This window comes from Rhinatrema bivittatum, chromosome 13 (genome assembly GCF_901001135.1).
Source record: "Rhinatrema bivittatum chromosome 13, aRhiBiv1.1, whole genome shotgun sequence".
NCBI classification, from domain to species: Eukaryota; Metazoa; Chordata; class Amphibia; order Gymnophiona; family Rhinatrematidae; genus Rhinatrema; species Rhinatrema bivittatum.
In genome coordinates, this window is record NC_042627.1 from 75,050,076 (window position 1) to 75,076,496 (window position 26,421).

Here is a 26,421-nt window from a genome sequence, read left to right on the forward strand (position 1 = left end):
CTTTACCATTCCTTGTGCACCTGTTCCCTCCTTCCAGTCAATTCCCCTCCCCCCGAGTCTGGATTAAAGCATCACAGAAAGAACTACGTCCTCATCTGGCATCTAATATTAAAATGTAAGCTTTTATTATTATTATTATTATTATTATTATTCGAGCGATTATTTCTTAATGATTTTAGAGTAGGGGGGGACGGGACAATGCTCTGTTTCCCCCTAAACTCCCTAGTCCTGACTGGAACTCGCTTCTTTCCTGCGTGCGTTGTACTAAAGCACCGAATTAGCGCGGGGTCTCGGCTCCTCTGCGGGCAGCCACTTGTGCGAGCGAAACTGTACTTTTACGCCCTTCCTCTGCAGAGCCACGCGGTGGGAGAAGGAAAAAAAAAAATATCCATAAACTCTACAGGGCAGCGCTGAGGATTAAAAACCCAATAAAATTCCTCCCTGGACAACTTGAAAGCGAAAGCTCCACCCACACCTAATGCCTTTTGATATACCGCCAAGTAAATTAAAACCTCTTTTAAATCTTCACAGTTGAACCTCGAAGCAGGAGCTAATGCTAAGTTAATTTGCAGGTTAGAAGCGGCCGAACATGCAGAGTATGGTAATCGTGATCTGGGGAGGGGGCTCCAGAGGAAACTCATCAGAGTGCACGACACACCTTCCAGTCCCAGCTGCCAGGATTTAGTCTTCATTCTGTTAAAGTTCATTTCGGTAGACCGTGGGGACGAGGGATGTACATACAATAGGAATGACTACTACATAAGTCACAGGCGAATGGGTGGCGCGCTATTCTGAGCGCAACCTCTCAGAAGCGCAAGGGACCGGTCATTTCAAACCCAGGGGAGCATAGTGAACGATCTTCACGACCCATTCGTAATAAAGTTAGTTTATGGTCTCTGGCGTGAGACTAGTGACCACCCCATTTCCCCCATATTTGTTTAATTAAATAATTGGGTTTTTTTTTTTAATTTATTAATGAGAAATAGACTTTACACACAATAGATCCAAGGCACTAAGATCCTTTTGGGGGCTGCACAGATGAAAGGTCACAAGCAATCCATATTTATATGATTCTCAGCATCCCAGCTGCCAATCGGATTATATTTTCAATAACTGCACGGCTGGATTCGTGGTCTGGCATGCCAGATCTTAGCACGCAAGTTTTGTTATACCTCAGGTTTGCAGTTCATGTATTATATACTAAGGGGGTCAACCAGCTAAGGAGCCGCTCAGTGCTTCCTCTAAATATAACCAGCGCCGGAAGGGAAACTCAGGCAAGAGTGCGAAGGAAGTACCATCGCATAATGAACCCAAGATATGAACGCAAAAATCTATAGCTGAATTAGGATTGATTTTCTGCTCATTGCTCACTCTGAAAATACAGCACTTTCCAGCTCATGGCAACCCCATTTACTCCTCCACTACATATCCGGACAGTCCCTGTACACGGCCAGTTAATATGTTCCTAAATGAAATTAAAGTAGCCCCTTGCTACAGGAATTGGGTTAGGTGTCAACAAACTCGTTTGTCACAGAGGGGACTTGCAATGGCAAAATTCGAGGGCAACTGCCACACAGTTAGCGGTGGCTCTGATTTTTCTATTTTTTTTTTTTTTTAGATTGTAATGTGGTCTGATCCAAGGAATATTGGTTGAAATCCAAAACATTGCTCCTAGGGAAGGTGGGAGGACCCTAAACTCTGATTCAATCTGGTTAGTACCCAATGGCTCGTTTGGCTACTGAGCAAATATGCCTTATTTTTTTTTTTCAGATAAGTTGTGAAATGTTTTATTTACACATTTTTTTAAATTGAATTAACTGTTTTGGGTTTTTTTTGCGTTTATTCACATTTATTTTGGAAGAAAATATTGTACATTTTTACTCCTGATCTTAAAATTAAATTAAATTGTGAAAATTGCTCGCACACATTTGCCGCAAGTTATTCTTACCTATTACATAACTCCCATGAAATACGTTGTGTGTTGCATCTCTTCCTCTGGCTCGGTATACAGCGGAGATGCTTAACTAGAAACATACAACAATGTTTGCTTATATTATTTTTTATATTTACAAATCACTCTCTCTCTCTCTCTCTGTTGCAAGAAACACAAAGGTTTGGATTTGTTTTGTATATTTTCCCTTCCTAACTTTCACATTTCTGCTCATCAAATAGATCAAAACAACTTACACACTAATTAACAAGGTATATCCACTTTTTTTGTTTTGTCTCTCTAAATTATATGTGGTAAAGATACATTTGTGCATCCTATCCTGATGCTCTGATATATGCGGCGCTCAAAATTGTAAAATTTCAACTCAGAGCAATACAGCTATGTTATATGAAAACTTAAGTTCAAAAAATGAAGAAATAAGGGTGAACAAATAATCCAATAAAAAGGTACCACTCATAACAGGGCAACCATGCTACTTCATCTAGTTTAGCAAAGGAAACCCAGATGCAGGATGGGTATAATGCAATCCTTTTTGCAAACAATTTGGATATATGCACATTTCAGTTCAATGCATACATCTGGGATACTCTAATTTGTTTTTCATATCAAGAGTGCATTTTATTTGGGCCCAATAAAGAAAGAAATGTTGGTCTTTTTCACATAACCAAAGTCAATATCTAATTATTTCCATTCAATAACTATTGCAAAGCAAAGGGATTGCAAACTGTACAGTTATTTTAATGTAGCATTGCTGGAAAACTCAACTCCGGTCCAGAAGTGCCACAAGCAGGTCTGGTTTTCAGGATGGGCACAATAAATATGCATGAAATATATTTGCATGCACTGCCACAGGCAGGCAAGCAAGCGAAGCAATGACAAAGGACCAGGCTGGATCAGCAACAAGAAGTCAGTCCAAAGGTGAAGCAAAAGCAGGGCAAGCAGGAGTGAGGAGTGGGGAGAAGTGTAAGGCGGGTAAATGACAAGGACGGGTGCAGAGAGGGGAACAGGTAAACAGGCAGGGAGATGAACAAGAACAGCAGACAGAGTGATGACAACGCCTTGGCAGAGGAATCCCATAAGGACCTCTTGCTGAGGCATTGATCTGATGCACTGCTTGGGAGGTGATGATGTCATCAGCAGGAGCCACAGGAGGTCCTGGCTGCTGGGCCTATAAAGCTTCCCTTAAGTCAGGTCCACAGTTGGAGCAGGATGCCAGGAACTGTGTTGGAATGAAGGGTATGTAAGAAGCCTCATAGCTGGCATACATGGTGGGCAGTGCATTACAGTACCCCTCCTCCTAAGCTCTTCTCCAGGGTGGATGCTCCAGGCTTGTGAAGGAAGAGGGGATGGAATTTCTTGACCAATCTTGGAGCATGGAGGTTGGATGCTGGCTCCCATGTCCTGTTTTCAGGGCAGTACCCTTTCTAGTCAATTAGATAATGGAGCTTACCCCTTCAGAAATTAAGAGCCAAGGATATTCATTTCAATTTTAGTGTCCAGATTGACTGTAATGGGGATGGCCATAAGAGTTTAGTGATCCTATTATGACACAAGGGTTTAAGTATAGATAACTGAAAGGCGTTATGGATTCAGAGAGATGATTGAGCTGATAAATTACTGGATTCATTTGCCTCCAAACTTGATAAGGTTCAATGAATCTGGGTGCAAATTTAACAGAGAGTACCTTTAGACAAATATATAGAGTACTAGGCCACACTTTGTCCCCTGGAAGGAGTCGTGGTGTAGGTCTGCACATTCTTATCTGCGTGATATTTGTAATGTTCATTGACTTTTTTGAAGAGAGCTTAAGTCTTTTTTTTTAACAGGTCTCCTGAAATTTGCTGGACTGTTGTTCAGCTGCAGGGTGTGCAGGGATAGCTGGAAAGGCAGAAGCATTCTAAGGTGTCAGCCAAACATTATCTGGACTGGAGAAGACCCAGATGACTCACTAATATGATTACTGTAGCAGAATTCTGCTGAAGAAAAGTCCAAGGTTAATTTTAGGTTCTTGCAGAGGCTATGCTAAAACCTTGACATGAATTCCACCCCTCCACCAATCTCATCTCCCAATCACGAAAGAAGCCAGAAACCTCGGCGTCACTAGATCACGAGTTAAACCTCAAAAAATTCATAAACTCAACCATCAAAGACTGCTTTTATAAACTCCACATACTAAGAAAACGTAGACCCTCCTGCATCAAAACAACTTCCGAACAGTTCTCCAGGCAGTCATACTATCCAAAATTGACTATTGCAATGCCTTACTTCTAGGCCTCCCTGCAACCTTACTAAAACCCTTACAAATGCTCCAAAATGCCACAGCCAGAATCCTCACAAACACAAAAAACAAACAAACACATCACCCCTGTTCTAAAAAACCTATATTGGATCCTCATTCATCTCAGAATTCGCTTCAAGAGTCTCTCCCTAGTAAACAAACCCTACACAACCAACATATAAACTGATTCAACACCTCCTTCTTCTTCCAACCTCCATGAAGATCAATTAGATCCGCCAATAATGGCACTCTACCTATAACCTCCCCCAAACTCACCAGCCTCATCTCTACAAGAGAACGTGCATTCTCCCTTGCCAGCCCTGCCATCTGGAACACCAATGCCCCCCGACCTAAGGCTTGAACCCAACACCCAAACCTTAAAAAAAAACCTGAAAACCTGGCTCTTCAAACAAGCCTACCAATGTGGTGGGCAGTGGGTTGCACTTCCCAGTTATCAGAGAACAGCTGTCTTTATCTAGAAAACATTCAGCAGTATGAACACAGATGTGATCCATAATGCTTCCCATATGAGAGACCAAAAAGGGAGACTATTGATTAGAGATGTGAATCGTGTCCTCGATCGTCTTAACGATCGATTTCGGCTGGGAGGGGGAGGGAATCGTATTGTTGCCGTTTGTGTGTGTAAAGTATCGTCATAATCGTTAAAATCGTGAGCCGGCACACTAAAACCCCCTAAAACCCACCCCCGACCCTTAAATTAAATCCCCCCCCAAATGCCTTAAATTACCTGGTGGTCCAGCGGCACACTAAAACCCCCTAAAACCCACCCCCGACCCTTTAAATTAAATCCCCATCCTCCCGAACCCCCCCCCCAAATGCATTAAATTACCTGGGAGTCCTCCGTAGCGGCGGTCCGTGGCTAAATCGGGGGAAGGGGGAGAGCACGAAAACTGGCACACTAGATCGTGAGGTCTTCAGCCGGCGCCATTTTTCAAAATGGCCGCCGCAAAATGGCGGCGGCCATAGACGAAAATGATTTGACGCAAGAGGTCGTTCCGGACCCCCGCTGGACTTTTGGCAAGTCTTGTGGGGGTCAGGAGGCCCCCCCAAGCTGGCCAAAAGTTCCTGGGGGTCCAGCGGGGGTCAAGGAGCGATTTCCTGCCGCGAATCGTTTTCCGTACGGAAAATGGCACCGGCAGGAGATCGACTGCAGGAGGTCGTTCAGCGAGGTCCGGAACCCTCGCGAGATTTCCGGACCTCGCTGAACGACCTCCTGCAGTTGATCTCCTGCCGGCGCCATTTTCCGTAAGGAAAACGATTCGCGGCAGAAAATCGCTCCTTGACCCCCGCTGGACCCCCAGGAACTTTTGGCCAGCTTGGGGGGGCCTCCTGACCCCCACAAGACTTGCCAAAAGTCCAGCGGGGGTCCGGAACGACCTCTTGCGTTGAATCGTTTTCGTCTATGGCCGCCGCCATTTTGCGGTGGCCATTTTGAAAAATGGCGCCGGCTGAAGACCTCACGATCTAGTGTGCCGGTTTTCGTGCTCTCCCCCTTCCCCCGATTTAGCCACGGACCGCCGCTACGGAGGACTCCCAGGTAATTTAATGCATTTGGGGGGGGGGGTTCGGGAGGGTGGGGGATTTAATTTAAAGGGTCGGGGGTGGGTTTTAGTGTGCCGGTTTTCCTGCCCTCCCCCTTCCCCCGATTTACGATTTTTTAACGATAAATCGGGGGAATTGGTATTGTATCGTGGCCCTAACGATTTTTGACGATTTAAAATATATCGGACGATATTTTAAATCGTCAAAAAACGATTCACATCCCTACTATTGATAGAAGTAATTTCTCTGTCCAAAGAAGAACAGAAAATTGGGGCCTAGTCATAAGTTAATATGGAGAATCTTGGATTCCTCCAGCTCGTGTTTTCCTTCACTAAGGATTTTTATTTTCTACTGCCTTCAACCTGGAACTTGTCAAGACCACCGAATGCAATACAAATGCAGTGGTAACTGACAGGTACAAAGTTTTCTTTCACCTATGGGTGTTCTGGTCGTCCTTATGCAATACAAATAAAACACTTTATTATCGGAATGACATGCACATGAATACATGTAATGTTCATACAGTTCAGGGTCCTATTCACTTCCTCTGCTTCTGGGATCTGAAGCTATTTCGGCCATATCTGGGGTGATTAAAAATATATTCTGCATGGGGTGCAGGAGATGAAGTCACCATTGGCACTATATTAACGCTCTCTGCTCTGCCCATGAATTGGTCCACAAAGAGTTATTCACCCACACACATATGTGACATCTATTTACCTCCCAGACCCTGAAACCTGAATACATTTACTCCTTCCAGGGGCTGGAATATCTCCAGATGGTCACTGGTCACAATCTCGCAGTTCCCATTATAGTATACAGGAGTGATTTTGTCACTTTTCTTCTCATAGCTAAATCAACAAACCTAGCTTCAAGAAGCCATGCCATTTTATTCTATCATATGCTTCAAGAGGAAAATGTGAAAAATGTCTTCGGCATTTTCTTCCTTAAAAACAGCTTTTAAAGAGACGGTATAACTTCCTCTGAATGTATACTTATTACATCACTGCTGGGAGGGCCCGTCACAAAATGCCTAGAGGCAATCATGTCTTCCTGCTTCCCTAGGCATCCCACCCCTGCCTTGGAACTGCCTCTGCGACCTCCCAAATTACCCAGCGATGCTGCAGACGCGACAGGCACAGCAACCCATAATCCTGTCTGAAACCACGGCTGGTAGCCCAGCTGGCCTCATAATGCAATCTCACTCCTCACACTCCCCGCCACTGACGCTTCCGGGGGGGGGGGGGGGGGGGGTACCTCCTGGTGCCACTCCTCCGACCCACTACAGCATTGTGTAGGACCTGCAGCTGGCAAATGTCCAAAAACCACTGGCGGATGTCACCCGGCATCATTGGTTTGCTGCTGCATGCGCTGTTGCAGGACATCATCGGCAGACACACGACTGTCACAGACTACTACCAAGCTGCCTTTTCAATATATACAGGGAGATATCCTACTCTATTTACTGTACCATGTTTTCACATCCTCACTCTCACAGGTCCAGTGCAAGGCTATTACATACCCTAGGTATTTGGCACCCTAGGCAGTCTTGTGACCCTTGCACACGCCACACACACAACACTAATTTTCAGCCTATAGGCTACACTCCTACATGAGATTTTGATAATTAAACTCAACAATTTTGATGATGCCTCCCAGAACAATCCTGTAATTGGATATTATACCTTGAAATATTAAATGTAGTCTCAAACATAAAACGAATATGTTTTAAAAATCATGTCACAATGTTTGATGATTGTGTCACCTGTTGATTTTGGGGGTATACTGCAAAAACAAAACAAAACAAAACATTTTTTTAACTAAAAGAATTCCATACCACATTGCATGAAGGCAACTTCTGAAATGGCTGGCTGGCTTGAGCTAGGATGTCTTCCTTTTCTACTCACCTTACAAAAATATTAATTAAAAAAACATTCAAATTTTATTGTCACCTCAGTAAGAGGGAAACAAACTCCCTCCACAACTAGGAATTGTGTGAAGTAACACAGAGCTCTTAAAAAATGTCACTCAGAAGCTATAGAGAAGACCTTCCATACCAAAACGGCAATCCCAGATCTCCAACATCAACAACTCTGCCCATGAAAAGGCAACTCTGCAGATATAACAGCTGAATTGTAATCCGCCATGAGAAAGCCTTGTGTTTATAAATAAATAACACCAGCCATCATCATCATCATATTTATGACATACATTTCCAGCTGGGGAGTTCAAAGTGCATTACAGAAAGAACAATTGTGTATCGTGCATTCAATGGTTCGCTTTGGGTAGAAAACGTGAGGGTAGTAACAGCATAGATGGTTGAGAATGACACAGATACTAGTTGTAAATTGGTATAACACAGTGCAATGGTGAAATGAATAGATTCCAATAGGTAGAGGTGATAGAAGGTTTCAGTAGGTTAATAGAGAGCAATGAGATATAGGGGAGTTATATGTACAACGTTTTTGTAGGATTCGTATTACTGGTTAGCACTGAAGGATTCTTCAGAGAGCCTCCTGTTGGGAAAAGCGAACAAGACAGACTGCTACAGATCTCTCCACAGGAGCTACACACACACAATGAGGACAACTTTCAAACAACTGCACATGGCCATGTACTTATTTGCTTTAGGATTTTATAGTATGCGCGATTCTACCACTCAACATATGCACATACATAGGCTTACATGCAATTACATCCATGCGTTGAATCCATGTACATCAATGGATTGAACGTGCGCACTGTACCCATTTATTTTAAATATATTTGTGTAAATATTTTACTTGTAAAAGTAAACTAGGACTTACATAAGTTCCAATTTACACATGTAAGTCGACAAATTTTACAACATGAACGTGTCATGGAAATTAACCAGTTTACCACAAGTTTTCCCAGACCTTCCTGGTTCTTCAGCCTTCACCCAGGCCTCCCACCTGATCAGTACTACACAATAATCACCTTTAATATCACTCAAGAAACATAATTATTAGCAAGTGTAAAAATACACGAGTAAGTTGGAAAATGTACACATATAAGTGTCTTTTAAAACAGCAACTTACGGGCGTAAATGTTAGCCTTGCCCGGGAACGCCCTTAGACCACCCCTTGTTTAGATGTGTGCATGTGCATGCACAAGTGAACATACACATATATTTTCTAGTTTTTATAAAATTCAGAATATGCTGGTAGAGGCTACTTACATGTATATATACTATATTTTACGTGCAGGATATTTTGAAAAATCATCTTTAAGGGGTGATTTTCAAAAGGATTTATACTCTTAAAATTGCTACTGAATCGACAATAGGATTTAAGTGCATAAGTACACTTTAAGCGTAAATGGGTTTGAAAATTGCTACTTTTACATGTTTAAATTACCTCCTAATAGAATGCCTCACCTTGTCACACACAGACCCTCTTCAAATACAGAATAAGTAACCACAACATAGAAAAGGAAATATATAGAGAAAACCTGAATTCTTCTTTGCTCTGCAGTCCACTACAGTGTGAACAGGAATTGAAAAGGGGTGAGGAACAAAAGGAAGGGAAGAGTTGGATTAGAGAGCAGAGTGGCTCTTCTTTGCTGATCTATGCGCACGCCAGCCTCACCCCCTCCCTTCCTGTTCCCTGCATGCTTCTCGGGAGGGGAGGACCTGAAGCAGTAAGAAGAATAGCTGTTTTCTGCTGCCTAATATTTATTTATTTATTTATTTAGCATTTGTTTATATACCGAGGTACAGCTGACATAGCCTTCACTCCGGTTTACATTATAACCAAACCAGTTACATTTAAATTCATAACAGTGTAAAGAGAATGAATCAGAACATTAACTTAAAAAGTCAATAAATACATTGACCCATACATTGAACAATAGTTATTAGTGTAAGCAACACTTGAAGTAGACGGTTGACACCGTTAAAGAGAAAAAGGTTTCTGCAGGACAGGACGGAATACAGAAGGAGGGGATTGCAGGCATAAAAAGGAACGTGAAGGTGGATATGAATATAAAATATAATATAATTTTATAATATAATAGTCACCCCTCCTGTCACCACCAAAACCGTATTACTCTAGCTGATCACCTAGTTTTCCTAATGGAAAAACTCACTAAGCAAACTATGCAGTCACCTAAAGCACCAAGTATTGGGTGGGGGTGACAAAATCCTTCCATCTGATGGTGGAGTCCATCCCACTGTTGGTAGAAAAAGAGAGAGGGGTCGGGGCGCCTATGGGGCCCATTCTGCCAGTGACTGAAGAAGGAGAGATATGAGGCCACTAACAGTGAAAGTAGGATGAGGCCTGCTCTTAGGAGAGGTGAAAGAGATGGAAATTAATGCAAGAGAGGGGTGGAGAGAGGCGGGGATACTGGGTGTGGGGTAGAGAGAAAGAGAGGGTTGTGGGGAAGTGGAGAGATGAGAGCGTGGTGGGTTAGCAAGAGTTTATGCTGAGCAGTGGATGATGGAGAACGAGAGTATGTATGCTGATCAGGTGGAAGTGGAGAGAATGTGAGAAGATGCTGTGGGTAGAGGTGGAGAGAGAGACAGTGCTGAACAATGGCAGGATGGAGAGAGAGGGAGGATGTTGGTCAGATGAGGATAAGCTGGAGAGAAAGAGAGGATGCTTGTAGGGAAATGCAGAAAGAAAAACATTCTTTTTGCTTCATTTATTTGTAATGTAGGTCATCAAAATTTGGTTCATTGCAGACAAAAAAATTGTTTTCATTTATTTGTTCAATTTTTCCTTTCATTTCCCATTAAAGTTAATGGGGGAAGCAATGCAGTCTATTCTGGGCTCCAAAACTGGGGTTTTCTAATCAATTCTAATGAACTTTATTTATGCTTTTTATATACCGTTATTCCAGAAGTAGATCACAATGGTTTACATATATAGCATAGAATTACATTGTAAATAAGGTAATAGAAATTTCTAACATCATAGATGTGTAAATAAGTGTATTTATTTATTTATTTTAATTTTATTTAGAATCTTATCGGACCGGTTTACAGCATAACAGGGGATAACCAAAAGTATAGGAGGAAGTTACATAAAACAAGGTGATGCAATTCAGGACAAGAGAGCAAGAAAGAATTAGCTGAACATAGTGTTACTATAGTGTAAACAATAAATAGCTTATAAACTTAACTTGACGAGTAACCACGTAGGAAGTCAAATAAACAGTCGGTTCTTCAGGGGTGAGTAAATCTATATGTAATTTCTATAAGTTATAAGAAAATTAGTAGAGCCTTTAACAGAGGATTAGTAAATCCAAGGAATGATTCAAATAGGAGTTGTAAAATGTATAGTATAGAGATAAGAAAGGGTATGATCTGTCTCTGACTATATCAGACTGAAGATATTTTATTGTGGTGCCACTGCTGGTACTGTTTGCCTCTTTACGGTGCCTAAGGCTATCCGTGCCACTTTTGTTCCCCCTTTGACACAGTTTTGGTGCCCTGGAGCTCTCTTTCCCCTTCTGATGATGTCTATCCTCACACTTCATTAACAATGATTAGAAAACCTCAGTTTGGGTGCTCATAATAGGTTGCATTCCTTCCCCCATTGACTTTAATGTGAAACGAATGAATGAATAAAACAGACACAATTTTTTCTTTTTTGTCTGAAATGAACAAAACAAATGATTGCTCCCTATGAAAGAAATGAATGCTCCCTATGAAATAAATGAGTGAACCAAAACAAAATGGTTTCCTCTGCACCTACTATATAGTTCCTAACTTCACTCTTACTTTTACACGCAACAAACTCCCAAGCATGCATTTCATTATACACATACTGCCAGATGTTGGACTTATGTACCCAATATGCCAGCACATCGGTGTCCATGTCTTCAGTGGTGAGATAGCTTGTCATAGACTTTTGTGCTGAGCTCTCCTTTGCCTGAGTGAGCCTAGAGTCTTTCTTATTGCCAGCTGATTTCGCTCTGGCCTGTGCCAGGAAAGATGGATCTTTGCTGGCAATGTGGCCTTGGCATATTGTGGTGGGGGAGGAAGTGCTAAGTGTCAGAGTGCTGCTCCTACCCTCTGAGGTGGCCACTGTTTGCTCCTCCGCTGATACATTTTGCCTTTCATGCCTTTTGTGCCCCACGTGACAGACCTTATGTTCCAGCATCTCCTTCATGTGTATGAGTCACTAGGACATCACCCAAGGTGGCATTTCTGGAACTCAGATCCTCTGTGGCATTCTTGAGGGGCTTCAGGAGTTTTACCAGCTACTTCATGATTACCCAGTCAAGGTGCCCCAGTTGGCAATTCACAGCTATCCCTATTTCTTGAGACAGATTGTGAAGGGGTGTCTGCTGCTCCACTAACCTCTGCAGCTTTGGGTAGATGGAAGTCCAGCAGGTGCCAATGTCGACAAGAAGTTGCTTGTGAGACATTCTAATTTCCTCTTGCTTCTCCCAGAGAAGCTACCCCAGCTTCACATTTCCTTGGAAGTACCCTGCTATTTTCCTGTACTTCTCTTAAAGCTCCACCAAGTATTCATTCTCATGTTACTTGGACCACATCCCAGGGCATCCTTCACTATCAGGTGCAGAGTGTGTGCAAGACATTGGATACCTTCAAAGCCCCCACCATGTATTGCCTTTACAATATTTGGGCTACTGTCTGTGACAAAGAAACTTGCTTTTAAATTCCTCACTCTCCTATCTAGCTGCTAACCCTCCAGCATCTCTCTTATCGCTGACAGAATTGTGGATTGTAGGCCATCTGGGGGCATAGTACTGTTTTAGGCAGGTGGAAAGTGGAAATGGAAGTGTGTGGACTTCTTTGGTGAGTACAGTTTATCTATATATATATATATTGTATATCTATATCTATATCTATATCTATCTATATATATACATACACATACCTCTTGTATTGTCTTTCTGTCTCCCAATATTTTATGATTTTTCACATTTATAATATGACCCTGGCATCCACCTAGAACTAGTGATAGGCAGAGTATAAATAAATAAATAATAGTGGCCGATGTATGGGAATCATCCATTGTCTAGGTGTACAGCAAAGCCAACCTGCACTCTAATGCTCCATCCCCAGCTGCTGCCTGTCTCTGCCTCTACCAGGTCCCACCAGTATGCTATCAGGGAGAGACTGAGTACACAGTATTCATGGAGATCCAGATGTCGCTGGTGAAATGTACGCTACTCCCCTCTACCTTAGCCAGTAGTGCCTGGATGCAGTAAATACACTGCACAAAATGTGGGCCTTCCCTGACTTTGAAGTGCCATCAGATCACAGATATCTTCCACAGTCCCTTTTCCTCATCATTGTGCGCAGATGCTGGCACTGGAGATGAGGTAAAGGGTGGACTCTGAGGAACAATGCCAGGGGCATGCTCTCTACCTGCGCTGCATGCTCTATCAATTAACTGGATGATAAGATTCTACTGTATATTCCTCCCAATTTTTTTTCTTCTAGAATCCCTTCAATATCTTCTGATCCAAAAAGCCAAGAGAAGATTCTTCATCTGAATCAGTAGATGAAAATATTTCTTTCACAGCATCATCTGGAGTGTGCTGCTGGTTTTGGGCATTGCTGTTCTCCTACCCCTTCTGCTTTGCTACTCTCTGCCTCCAAAACAGAAGGGAGAGAGAAACATGTTCATCAAAAATCTGTAGTGGTGCATGCTCTCCAAATTTCACCTTCTTCTGAGTAAAGCTGCTTTCTGCCATTTCAGGCTTGAAGAAGTCCCTCTTCTACTTAGGTGCAGGACTACTTTTTTTTGTTGTTGCTGCCAACATTGCTAACATTTCTACCTCTTCTGCCATTCCCTATCCCTGATTATACCACTGGGGGATTGGATATTAAAATTACTTTTTTTTTTTATATCTTAGTGGTACCGTAACTGACTGTGCCACACTAATGTGTGTGTGTGTGTGTACAGAGAAATTTCACAGAGACAGTGCTGCACAGAGTCTTACACTGCATGCATAGTTCTGACTTTGACTACTAAAATGACAGGCTCCAAAAAACAGCCTGGTATACTTCAGGCTCTACATTGCCTACCTAGTACCCACTGTCCAAGCAGACAGAGACAAAATCAGTAGCAGCACAGGAACTCTCCCCACTTTCTTCCACCCTTATCCAAACCTTCCACCCTCTCCCAAGTGAGAGAAAAAAACTGTAATACAGACTACAGAGCTACTGCCTTTCTTACTCTGCTGACTGGCACAGTGGGCGAGACCAGCAGTGGAGCACAGACCATAATAGTAGCCAAAAAGTTGTTTGACAAAATTTAAAATCTAAGAACTCTGTGAGAGCTCAAAAACAGCAAGCTCACAAGACAATGTGTATGGAAGGAATGCATACTTTGCACAGTACATCTCAGATATGCTCATTTTTCAAGATGAGCGTCACTGAATCCAGAGAGCAGGAATAGGTTGGATTAGAAAAATTCTTCACTTTAATATGTTGTGTCTGTTGTGTCCTTGATAACATGTCCTACCCAGAGTCTGACAAAGCAGTTTAAAAAAAATGTACATTCCCATTGATCACCTAACCTTTCCTAGCCAATCTAGAAGAAGGCTTTTTCCCCAGAGTCTTTGATGTTCTCTTCTCTGTCAAGATCAGCATTTGAATTAGATACCCATCTCCATGCAATTCTTTAGCTTTATTTAAAATAACCCCAGAATAATAAGCCTAGGGTCTTCCTGGATTCTCACTTTCAGTTTTAGGATACAACTCACTTGCCACTAGAATCTAAAAAAATCCTGAATCATTCAACAAAAGTATAAAATATGCACAGGGATGCCAATTTTCAAAGCTTTTTACATGAGTTAGAAGTTGTTTGCCCTTGCCCCGTCCCTTGTCCCCCATTGGTAAATGTACAGGCTCTGCTCACAGCAGGTTACTTTTTACCCACCTGAAAAAAATTGGTGGAGGGCAGTGCGAAGAAAGACGAGAGAGGCAAAGTATGATGTGTGGGGCTTTCAGTTTGAAAGCAGGTGCAAATGTATACGAGTAGTACACATTCACGACTGCACCCACTCATCTGCAGCTGACCACAGTTTCAGAGGGAAAACCTGTGAGGAGCTTCACCTTGAAAATGAACTTGCAGTGCTGTAGGCACCAACATATCCGTGGGACTGAAACAAGCACAATGACCATTAGGGATGTGAATCGTTTTTCAACGATTAAAATTATCGTCCGATAATGTTTATATCGTCTTAAATCGTTAGAGAACACGATACAATAGAAATTCTAACGATTTATCGTTAAAAATCGTTAAATCGTGTTAGTGCGCACTAACTCCCCGTTAGTGCGCACTAACTGAAAATGATACAAATAAACACTTTCCAGGTCACTGAAGGTCAGTTAGGAATGAATATGTGTTCCTATTGGCTGGCTGCCCTCTTATCTATTGATATTACCAAGGTTACCACTGAGGTGATGGTGGGGGGATGGGAAATGGAACTGGAAACTAACGAACACCAACAGAAAATGAAACAAAGTGTTCACACTTCCCAGGTCAGTAAAGGTCACTTAGGAATGAATATGTATGTATGTATTCCTATTGGCTGGCTGTGCTCTTATCTATTGATGTTACCAATATGGTTGGGGGGATGTGAAATGGAAACAGTTGGAAGCTTGACAAAAAAAGTAATGTAATGATCAGCACTCACGTGACTAGAACTTGTTTGTTTATTATTTTTGTTAGCAGGCACCTGAAATGCTAGTGCATGTTGAATTTGCCAATCACTGTGCATTTTAGAAAGGTGGTCCTGGCTGGAACTGTACACAGTTCAAATATATGTAATTGATTGTTGGTAAGTGTATTTTTTAAGTAGCCACACTGGCACCAGTATGTTTACTTTTCCTCCGACTTAACTCACTAGCTCAGCTTTGTAAGAAGGGCTTCTCTGCTTGTGTGTTGTTTTTGTTTGGTGTGAGGAGAGCAGAAACATCAGATCTTTATTCAATCTACTACAGTCATCTCTTACAGTGCCCTATCCCTATTAATACCAGGAGTGTTGTGATCTTCCTGCACACAGTGCCCTAACCCTGATACCAGTCTGAGACAGCTCCCTCCCTGCATTACTAGTGAGAGGCTGGCTTCACAGACAGGGGGGAGCTGCCTGACCCTCACTCCTGACTTCCCCCATGTCCCAGCTAGTGAATGGTGTGTGGGTGAGGGGGGGGGGAGGATGGTGAAGTCTGAGACAGCTCCCTCCCTGCATTACTAGTGAGAGGCTGGCTTCACAGACAGGGGGGAGCTGCCTGACCCTCACTCCTGACTTCCCCCATGTCCCAGCTAGTGAATGGTGTGTGGGTGAGGGGGGGGGGGGGAGGATGGTGAAGTCTGAGACAGCTCCCTCCCTGCATTACTAGTGAGAGGCTGGCTTCACAGACAGGGGGGAGCTGCCTGACCCTCACTCCTGACTTCCCCCATGTCCCAGCTAGTGAATGGTGTGTGGGTGAGGGGGGGGGAGGATGGTGAAGTCTGAGACAGCTCCCTCCCTGCATTACTAGTGAGAGGCTGGCTTCGCAGACAGGGGGGAGCTGCCTGACCCTCACTCCTGACTTCCCCATGTCCCAGCTAGTGAATGGTGTGTGGGTGAGGGGGGGGGGGGAGGATGGTGAAGTCTGAGACAGCTCCCTCCCTGCATTACTAGTGAGAGGCTGGCTTCACAGACAGGGGGGAGCTGCCTGACCCTCACTCCTGACTTCCCCCATGTCCCAGCTAGTGAATGGTGTGTGGGTGAGGGGGGGGGAGGATGGTGAAGTCTGAGACAGCTCCCTCCCTGCATTACTAGTGAGAGGCTGGCTTCACAGACAGGGGGGAGCTGCCTGACCCTCACTCCTGACTTCCCCCATGTCCCAGCTAGTGAATGGTGTGTGGGTGAGGGGGGGGGGGGGAGGATGGTGAAGTCTGAGACAGCTCCCTCCCTGCATTACTAGTGAGAGGCTGGCTTCGCAGACAGGGGGGAGCTGCCTGACCCTCACTCCTGACTTCCCCCATGTCCCAGCTAGTGAATGGTGTGTGGGTGAGGGGGGGGGGGGAGGATGGTGAAGTCTGAGACAGCTCCCTCCCTGCATTACTAGTGAGAGGCTGGTTTCACAGACAGGGGGGAGCTGCCTGACCCTCACTCCTGACTTCCCCCATGTCCCAGCTAGTGAATGGTGTGTGGGTGAGGGGGGGGGGGAGGATGGTGAAGTCTGAGACAGCTCCCTCCCTGCATTACTAGTGAGAGGCTGGCTTCACAGACAGGGGGGAGCTGCCTGTCCCTCACTCCTGACTTCCCCATGTCCCAGCTAGTGAATGGTGTGTGGGTGAGGGGGGGGGGGGGTGGTTGGTGAAGTCTGAGACAGCTCCCTCCCTGCATTACTAGTGAGAGGCTGGCTTCACAGACAGGGGGGAGCTGCCTGACCCTCACTCCTGACTTCCCCCATGTCCCAGCTAGTGAATGGTGTGTGGGTGAGGGGGGGGGGGGGAGGATGGTGAAGTCTGAGACAGCTCCCTCCCTGCATTACTAGTGAGAGGCTGGCTTTGCAGACAGGGGGGAGCTGCCTGACCCTCACTCCTGACTTCCCCCATGTCCCAGCTAGTGAATGGTGTGTGGGTGAGGGGGGGGGAGGATGGTGAAGTCTGAGACAGCTCCCTCCCTGCATTACTAGTGAGAGGCTGGCTTCGCAGACAGGGGGGAGCTGCCTGACCCTCACTCCTGACTTCCCCCATGTCCCAGCTAGTGAATGGTGTGTGGGTGAGGGGGGGGGGGGAGGATGGTGAAGTCTGAGACAGCTCCCTCCCTGCATTACTAGTGAGAGGCTGGCTTCACAGACAGGGGGGAGCTGCCTGACCCTCACTCCTGACTTCCCCCATGTCCCAGCTAGTGAATGGTGTGTGGGTGAGGGGGGGGGGGGGGGAGGATGGTGAAGTCTGAGACAGCTCCCTCCCTGCATTACTAGTGAGAGGCTGGCTTCACAGACAGGGGGGAGCTGCCTGACCCTCACTCCTCCGGGGTATTGTGATCTTCCTGCACACAGTGCCCTATCCCTGATACCAGGGGTGTTGTGATCTTCCTGCATGCAGTGCCCTATCCCTATTAATACCAGGAGTGTTGTGATCTTCCTGCATGCAGTGCCCTATCCCTATTAATACCAGGAGTGTTGTGATCTTCCTGCATGCAGTGCCCTATCCCTGATATCGGGATGTGTGCAAGAAGATCACAACACCCCCGGTATCAGGAATAGGGCACTGTGTGCAGGAAGATCACAACACCCCCAGTATCAGGAATAGGGCACTGTGTGCAGGAAGATCACAACACCCCTGGTATTAGGGATAGGGCACTGTGTGCAGGAAGATCACAACACTCCTGGTATTAATAGGGATAGGGCACTGTGTGCAGGAAGATCACAATACCCCTGGTATCAGGGTTAGGGCACAAGTTCTAGTCACATTGACTGATCACATTACTTGTTTTGTCAAGCTACCAACTGTTTCCATTTCCCATCCCCCATATACTGTCAGTAGGAAACTTGGTAACATGAATAAATAAGAGGGCAGCCAATAGGAATACATATTCATTCCTAAACTGACCTTAACTGACCTGAAAAGTGTCAAATTGTATCATTTTCAGTTAGTGCGCACTAACTCCCAGTTAGTGCGCACTAACTCCCGTTAGTGCGCACTAACTCGAGTTAGTGCGCACTAATCGGAAAAAATGATTTTTAACGATTTTTTAACTAAAAAATCGTGCCTAAGACGATTTTCTTGCCCTGCCACACGATTTCTATCGTTAAGACGATATGGAAAACGATTCACATCCCTAATGACCATTATGAAACTTGCCCTATTCATTACCCCTCTCTCCATACTTGCTCCAACATAAGGTATGTTGTGTAAGTTATATATATATATTACTTTTGATCTAACAGGCATCACAGAAGCCTTGTATAGAATTCTGTATTATTGTTCACAAATATTAGCCAATATCAATGATTTCCAAATACTTCTAAAAACCCACATGATCTTTTTAATACCACCTTTCATATTTTATGATTTCTTGCCAGCATCCCATTGTGCTTCTGTTTAGATATACTAAGATCCTTGAAATTAATTAACCTGTGGTCAACAGAATAAAAACGTAATACTAGATAAGCTCTATGCTTTTATAATGTTTTGGATTTGGACACATTTTCCAGCTGTGAAAATGATGTGCACTATTTATAATAACTGAATTGCCGTTCCAACACCTTTCAGAGGGAAAAGTAATATAGTACAAACATTTTAGCTGATACAGAGAACTATATTTTCCCTAATCTTTAATAAAAATCTATTTCTAGATTGCACATGTTAAAGGTTTATAAAATTTCATCTTTGCAGGCTCCTGTTTAGTGTTGGACATGCAATTTTACTTTCCTTGTAATGGAAACCTGATGTATTCCTGGAATCACTTTGTATATAGTTTGGTAAAGGGACAGAATTTAGAAATTTTGGAAGAAATCAATGGTCAAAGGAGATTAAAGACATGCTGGAACATTTCCCACTACAGAAAAGAACCTTGTCAGTGAAAAAATACCAAAGTGTAGATTGTTAAAAAAAAATTAGCAGCAATTAAATTATTCTTACACTAGTGTTCAGAGTCCCTGTAGCTGTATTGATCCTGGAGAAAATGGGAAGGACAGCTCAGTACATAAGTGTTTGAGAACAAATGGGTCTGTTCTTGAGATGTGGCTGTAAGGCTGAGAGGTAGAAGGCAGCATCTACAGCTAGATATTTTGAGCATTGCAATCACATTTGAACACGGTCCTCTGTGATATTGAAAGCTCACAAGATGGGCAAAAAAAAATAAAAATCATAATCTTGCATCACATCTCTGTTCGAAACTTCATTTTTGTGTGGAGATAAATAGATTTGTGATCTGATGATGAGGGTGTAAGAATAGTCCCCAGACCATGAAACGGACTTTGTTTTTTATATCCTAATTCTATCTGATCACAGATCATGTTCCCCTTAATCATAACTTTACAGGAAGTGGGTTTCAGTTTTCTCCGAAACATCAGGTCCTTTCCACTTTCCCAATAAGCATTGGAATGCTCTAGAACACTGAAGTTCCTGTACGGCCAGATGTCTTTTCTGGAGCATGCAGTTATTCTGGAGATACTCTACACATTAAGTTTAGAACAATAAATGATACTTTATTTAGTTAAGGGGGTCATTTATCAAAGTGCTATATGGTGTTTTCGCATGCGTTAAGGCGTTTTCTCCTCTGCCTCCCTGTCTCCTACTCTTTTTTCTATTCCCTTCACTTTCTCTCTCTCAACATCTTGCTTGCCTTCCCCATCTCTCTTTGGCTCTCAACTGCAATTATGCTCTCTGCCTCCTCTCTTCTCTTTTTAAATAAATAAATAAATAAATAAATAAAGCTCCCCCCACTCCAGTCTGACCGGAGGAGGTGAAAATGCCATTAACGCATGCGAAAGTACCATAATGTTTTGTGCGATGCAAATGAGAAAAAGGGGAGGATATTGGGGGTGGGAATTTTGGCCAAGTGGGCTGGGCTCACAGTTTTGCGAAGCTGTATCACATGGCTTTAATGTGAATTTTAAGGCTTTATCGTGGTTGCGATGTTTTTCGCACATGCTGTTTTGAACTCCTGGAGAGCCAGCCAAGCTATGAGAGAGAGAGAGAGAGAGGTGAGCCTTAGACTTACTGTTATATGTAAACCGATGTAATATGGCAAATCGAATGTCGGTATAGAAAAATAAATAAATAAATAAACAAGTTTTGCCCTAAGCGATTGTGTTTTATTTTATATTGTTATTATGTTGCTGTACACACACATAAAAATAATCATAAGGTAAAAATCATCACCCAGTAGGATGATTATACTGAGAATATACTAAGTTAACCCATCACACCATAACAACAAGTAAAACACACACATAAAAATAATCATAACATTACAATTATCACCCAGTATTAACATAAAACACAATGTACGGAGTTAACCCTTCATGCCACAATTAATTGAATGTTCTCTTGAACAGCCAGGTCCTCACAAACTTTTGAAAAACCACATACTAGCATAGATATCTAGTAAGGTAGTCCACAGAGAAGGTGTCATAACTGAAAAAGCCTTATTCCTGATTCTGCTCACCTTAACCTTACACATGGATGGAACTGAGCAAAAGGCCTCTTGTGATGAATGTAAGGAGCACATAATCACATAAATGCTTAAAGGTGAATTTTCAGAATGGTATACAAATAAAAATAGGCATGTACGCTAATAAGTAGCCTCTGCTTACGTATTCCATATTTCATAAAAGTAAAAAATATAAGGTGAATTTTGAAAGCTGGGTGCGCGTCAAAATCGGGAGATGGGAGCACATCTCGTGCACACCTGTCCACCCGATTTCATAAGCTGACCACATGTGCGCACAAGTAGCGATGCATGCATATCGCAAATTAGGGATAAAAGAGGAGGAATGGGGGCGGGGCATGGCCATTCCGGGGTGGGACCAAGAGATATGCACGTGCCCAGGTATATTTCAGCGCAAACTTATTTCTGCTATGGAGGAGGTGTAACTCTTTATAAAACTAATTCCTGGCATCTATGAAGTGTTTAAGGGATCTGGGTTAACTGAGGGCAGGGCGGGCCACAGAACCAGGGGGATTTGGAGAACCTAGCTCTAGACTGGGCAAACTGGTGGAGGAACTGGTGAAACTGGTCATGGGCTGGATGCACATCTGTTATAAATTCCTTCACTTGCGTATCCCAAAGTCAACTTAAGCTGCTGTGCATGCACAAACTTAAAATTAGGAGTACACATACACGCACCAGGGCTATTTTATAACATGCACGCGTATACATATGCACATGTATATATGTGCCTGCGCGTACATTTATTTTTGTGCTCACATATACCCAGGTAAAAAAGAGTTGGTCTGAGGCATTCCAGGGCAGGGCGAGCATTACTTACTTAAGCTCGTAAATTGCTATTTTAAAAGACATGAACATTTGCCAGCTTACTCACTCACTTACACCTGCTAGTTATCTAGCATCAGTGATATTGAACATGTTTATTGTGTACTACTGGCCAGGGGAAGGTCTGGATGAACTGGGGGAAATTCAGGCTAAAGAACCAGTAGGGTCTTGATGACTTGGAAAAAGACTGGGTGAACTGGTGGACTAACTGGTACTTTCCTTGATGTGTCCATGTTTTAAAGTTGGCTGACTTTTACTCGTAAATCCTGATATGGGAGAGTAAGTCCTACTTTATTTTCACGCATAAAAAATAAGTAGGAAAAGTATGTGTGTTTAATGCATTGAAATATGTGGTTTCAATGCATTGCATGTATTCACACGTAAGCTACATACATGCATATGTTGTGGGGAAAAGATATGTGTATTTTATAACACACACATATGTGATACGCCCGAGTTTTAAAATACTATGGTAAAACTGTGTGCGGCTATATACCTGCATATATGTCGCCATATACAGTTGTTTGAAAGTTATGCTCTCTATCACTTCCCTAGGTATTCTGGGGCTACCATTTACAATTTAAAAAATGAGAACTACAATTTTAAACCAGACACTATAAGTGACAGGGAGCCAGTGTACTCTCTAGAAAACAAAGGAATTGTGTGTCTTATGCCCACAATCTGATCCTATTCTTGTTGCTGCATTCTGCATCTGTCGCAGCCTCTGCAGCTTTTCACTGGTAGACTGAGATAAACAGAATTACAATAATCCAGTTTTGACACCGGTGCCTGCAAAATTTTAGCGATGTCTTTTGCATCCAGTAAAGGCTTCAGCTTACTCACCATTCAACATTTTGCGAAAGCTTCCTGTGTGATCTTAACAATCTGAGGGCCCGATATTCAAACACCAAATAACTGGATAAGTAGGACTTATCTGGTTATCTAGCAGCTGCTAAATATTTGGTTATACTCAGTGGCCGCTACATAGCTGGATAAGTCTTATTTATTTATTTATTTATTTATTTATTTATTCAAGTTTATATACTGACATTCAAATTCATATCAAGTTGGTTTACAATGCCAAGGATTTATATAAAAACAAAAATGCAATCAAAGTAACATGTCATACAGTAGCATTAAAATAATACTAGAACATAATTCACTATCATACAGCAATAGGTAACAAAAAACCAATATTCTAATAATAAAAATTGTTAACTTATCATAAAACTAAACTTAAAATAATCATAATAGCTATCATAAAATTCTTAATAAAACTAGCACAAGTTAAAAAATGTTCAGTATCCCGCTATCTGGCTAGCCAGCTAACTTGGGGGCGAGGAGTGGCACAACTTAGCCAGATAAGTAGCAATTATAAGACTTAGCTGGTTAAATTGTCCTGCTCAATGTCAAGTCTAAACTTAGATGGATACAACTTATCCGGCTAAGTACTAGCAACTTCTACACGGATATTCAGCGGCATAGCCGTGCCGCTAAATATCCTTGTAACTTAGCCAGATGTGTTATCTGGCTGAGTTACTTGGCTATGTAGGCTATGAATATGTACCTCTCAGTATCTATCTAACAATGATAATAATAGGATGCAACCATAACTCCAGATTTCCGACAATCTGGCTTACCTCTAAAAGGGTATCATCTACATAGATCAGTGGATCTAGTCTGCCTCCAAATTCCTGGCTCTCCCTATCTTCAATAACTGAGATTTAGAACCATTTAACTTCAACATATTCATTCTCATCCACCCCCAATATTTAATTTAATTTATTAATTCTTATATTCCACAGTTTCCATCTAATGTTCACCCAGTCACTGAGACATACATTAACCTGAGAAACTGATTCAGCAATATTTATGCCCAGTGGAAAATAAATCTGACTATCACATGCACACAGGAAAAAACTCAACCCAAAAAACGATATTACAGAGTGGCTGGATATAAATATTGAAAAGCATAGGTGAAAGACGCGAACCTTGTAGTATTTTTCATTCAAGCAGCCAGGGTTTGGAACAAAATACCTCCAAAGGAACCAGTTTAGCCCATCCTTGCAAAAAGACCCAAACCATTTTAAAGCTGTACTCTCACCCTGAGTTGTTACAAATGATATAACAAAATTGCCTGATTCACTATGTCAAAAGACTATGACAGGTCTAACAAGACTATCCCTCATCCTAAGACCCATGTCCAACCATCTACAGCAATCATCCAAGACAGATACCAAACTGTACTATGGGAGGTTCAAAAACCCACCTGACAGATATCTAAATAACTCAGATCATCTAAAAAAAAATCCTTCCATTGCATAAAAACTATTCTCCCAATTAACTTCCAGAAATATAGGAGATTTCATACAGCACATAAATTCTCAACTTCTAATACAGCCAGAGTAAGTTTCTTTAACAAAGGCCTCATCAAAGCTGTCTTGTCAGGGACTCAGCCTTCTCACAATGATTGATCAATAAAGCACTAGATCAGCCTTCACCAAGCATGCCACCCTTTGACAGCACCATCATACAGATCTTTTCCCACCATGGCATGAACTGTGTGCATGTATGCGGACACATGTGCACGCCCAGGTGTATATTTTGGTTTGAATGGGTGTTAGACCAAAGAGGGCAATCTTCAAAGCCATTTATGTGCACAGGCTCATCAGCAATTTACTGTCTGAAAATGGCCTTCCCTGAATCTGGGATAAAAGCACTCACCGAGTTCTGCAACGTACGCACTTTTAGCCACATTTAGAGGAGGAATTCCCGGAAAAGGGGGGGGGGGGGGAGCGGTGTTTTGGTGTGATCAGAAAATGTATTTTCAAACTTAGGAGTGTAATTTTCCATTTAAACTCCTACCCATACATAAAGCAGGTACAACAGTCCATGGGTCAATTTTCAAAGAAAAGGGAAAATGCATTTGAAACGTCTGCAGGTAATGCAGTTTGGAAGTTACCCCCTCAATAAGGAATGTTGCCAAGACAGGAACAGTAAATGGAGTGATTTTTATATGTGGTAGCTGAAAGATTATCTTTAGAGAGGTTGGATAAGGTAGAGCCAATGTGCACACATTGCGAAGGGTTTAAATTACGATGGAAGGAGAGGCTCATGGTCAAGATATTGATACTTAGGGGGAAAAGCAAAACGTTGGAAAACAGGATGATGTATTATATTGAACTAAGACGTTTCCTTTAATAACATATTGTACTTCTGATTCTTCTTGGTTAGGAGGCTTCTGTTTCCTGAAACAGTAACCTGGGACGTTAAAACATGACAACTGAGAAAATGAACTGAAAATACATGGCAACATCCATGATACAGGAAGGAAAAGACATCGAACAGAAAACCAAATCGATCCCATTTTTTTTTATAAGCGTAAATGCTTGCGGGTTTTCTATGTCACTTAAATGGGCAATTAGCTTAAGAAAATCAAACATTCTTTATTTCAGATAACTTACCATGAAATAACTTTCTAACAACGGTTTAAGAGCAATAAAGTAGACTGCTTTTAGTAAAGGAGATCAATTGATGTCATTACAGTTCAAAGTAAATTTTTAACTTAATGGATATTATCTTGTAAGTCTGTATTGCTAAGATACTAAAATATACACTAGAATAATATTTGACATAGCATTCAGTGTATTAAAATATAAAACAATATGGGCTCCTTTTTCGAAGGGGTTAGGAACTTAAGTTTGCGAGTTAAGTCCCTAAATTGGTCCCTTTGAAAACTGGCTAAGGCTGAGTGCCTTTATTTAGGGGGCTATTTTCACATGCCGACTAAATTTTGCTTCCTGAAAAGTATTCGAGACAAGGGGTGGAGTCAAGTTAGGGTAAGTATGTTAGGTGCCTGGCACTGATTTGCATCACTAGGCGCCTAAGCTGCCTCACTTTTAGGTAGCTAAAGATGGGTGAATTTTCAGTATAAAACGTAGGCCTGGATTTATCAAAATGCGATAAGTATCGCATGCGATAGCAAAAGGGGTATGGTTTATGCTAATAGACAGTTTATTGCAATTTGTGCTAATTACCTATGCAAAGAGCTGTTAGCACAAATTGTGATAACATTTACTGAGAGAGAGAGAAAGAGAGAGAGAGAAAGAGCACCTAGCCACAATATCTTCTCACTAGATTGGTATTTGTATCCCTATGGGAGGCCCACCTAGTAACTCAAGGTGAGGTTTAGGTATTAGTGTAGGGGGTTAGGGGCCATTTTGACATTCAAAGTGAGACATACGAACAGAACAGTGGTCTCTTGTGAAGATTTGATGACCTATGGAGAGAGGAAACTCACACAAAGATGAGCTTTGTGCAAAGTTCTCTCAACCTAGCTTGATGTTACCTAGGTAGCGTGTCCATCAAGATAGGTTGAGAGAACCTTGCACAAATAACATCTTGGAGTGATGACAAACCTTCAGCTCTGGAGGGCTGGGTGTACGATATATTGCCAAGAAACCATCAGAACAAAATGGATATGAGGAGAGTGAGGCAATCATTGTGATTTTGGTTCAGGTACACTTATGTTATTATTCAATAAAACTATGGCCTTTGATCTCCAGGAAGTTGTCTGTATTTATATGAACTTGGTAGTGATATTTGATGTGTGCAAGTGGATGGGTGTGAAGGGAGACGGATAGTACAGGATGCACATGTTATGAGCAGTGCCTGATTCTCT

General features: G+C 42.5%; 1 long non-coding RNA gene across 1 annotated transcript; it reads left to right on the top strand.

Moving 5' to 3' along the window:
- On the top strand, nt 1-25,984 carry LOC115075200. The gene is made up of 3 exons (XR_003852461.1): nt 1-115; nt 1,619-1,711; nt 24,975-25,984. It is a non-coding gene; the product is annotated as an uncharacterized LOC115075200 (long non-coding RNA).
- The last annotated feature ends 437 nt before the right edge of the window (nt 25,985-26,421 follow it).